The following is a 1,578-nucleotide window of genomic DNA, read 5'->3' as shown; positions in this document are numbered from 1 at the left end:
AGTTGTGTGCAAGGCAAACACCCTACCACTGTGCTATCTCTTTGGCCTCCATTTGTTTTATTTTTATTTTTATTTATTTATTTTTTACTTTTTTTTTTTTTTTTTGGTTTTTGGGCCACACCCGGCGGTGCTCAGGGGTTACTCCTGGCTGTCTGCTCAGAAACAGCTCCTGGCAGGCACGGGGGACCATATGGGACACCGGGATTCGAACCAACCACCTTTGGTCCTGGATCGCCTGCTTGCAAGGCAAACGCCGCTGTGCTATCTCTCCGGGCCATATTTTATTTTTATTTTTTAAGAAAATATGAAACGCTTCACGAATTTGCATGTCATCCTTGCGCAGGGTCCATGCTAATCTCTGTATCGTTCCAGTTTTAGTATATATGCTGTCGAAGCGAGCACCATTTGTTTTATTTTATTTTACTTTTTTGAACAATAAGATCCCAGTTAGCTGTTGTTTGTTTGTTTATTTATTTTTTATTATTATTTTTTAAAAGGACTGGAAAGCACCTGTGGAACTCGAACAACCAGAGGTGATTGGTTTCAAAGCAAAGCTTTGTGACAGCCAAGTAACCGCTGAGCTAAGGCCAGTCCATTAGCTGTTATTTATATTAGATAGTGATAAAGAAGAAAAACTCTGACATTACAATGCCCCTATGTCAGCATGAAGTAGCAAATGAAAAAGACCAAGTCGTCCCTATTCCCTGACAAGAGTTTACATTTTATCACAGCTATAGATTTAGAATTATTTATAAAATCTTAATAATTTTCCATTGTTGAAAATAGTTTATGTTTCAAATTTTCTCTTTTTCGGATACTTCTCAGACCCTCATTCATTGCCTTGCACATGCTAACCTAGGACGGAACTCGGTTCAATCCCCTGGCGTCCCATATGGTCCCCCAAGCCAGGAGTGATTTCTGAGTGCATATCCAGGAGTAACCCGAGCGTCACCGGGTGTCGCCCCCCAAAAAACTACCAAATAAACAAAAAAATAACGGAGTGAAAAAACTGAAACTTAAAGCATGACCTGCAAAAGGATCCTGAAATTTGCTAGTCCTGATTCTCCTGCTCAGATCTGATGACATCATCAGTTGAGACCCTTTTTTTTTTTTTTTTTTTTTTTTGGTTTTTGGGCCACACCCGGTAATGCTCAGGGGTTACTCCTGGCTATGCGCTCAGAAGTTGCTCCTGGCTTGGGGGACCATATGGGACGCCGGGGGATCGAACCTCGGTCCGTCCAAGGCTAGCGCAGGCAAGGCAGGCACCTTACCTCTAGTGCCACTGCCCGGCCCCTCAGTTGAGACCCTTAACTATGGAAAACGAGCCATTCCCCAATTACTCTGCACAGATCTGAAGACATCATCAAACTGCAGCCCTTTGGAACTGACTTACATGGAACTACCTACCCTAACAACTTTTTAAATACAAAAGGAAAGGGGAAGATCTTGTCTTACATTAAGTATTATCTCAACAGAAGTCCAGCCCCATAAAAAGGGGGTCACCCATTTAAGAAAAACCTTAATTATTATTGGCTGAGTGGGAATATAAAAACCCTCACCCTGTGAGGTGTGTGTGGC

General features: G+C 42.2%; 1 non-coding gene across 1 annotated transcript; it reads right to left on the bottom strand.

Annotated features, from left to right (window-relative positions):
• Positions 1-298: 298 nt before the first annotated feature.
• LOC126031755 (U6 spliceosomal RNA) lies at positions 299-402 on the bottom strand. Its single transcript, XR_007503586.1, has one exon. It is a non-coding gene; the product is annotated as a U6 spliceosomal RNA (small nuclear RNA).
• Between the last annotated feature and the right edge of the window lie 1,176 nt (positions 403-1,578).

This window comes from Suncus etruscus, chromosome 15 (assembly GCF_024139225.1).
Source record: "Suncus etruscus isolate mSunEtr1 chromosome 15, mSunEtr1.pri.cur, whole genome shotgun sequence".
Lineage (NCBI taxonomy): Eukaryota > Metazoa > Chordata > Mammalia > Eulipotyphla > Soricidae > Suncus > Suncus etruscus.
The sequence above is the reverse complement of the archived record's forward strand: the minus strand, read 5'-3'. Positions and strand labels throughout refer to the sequence as shown.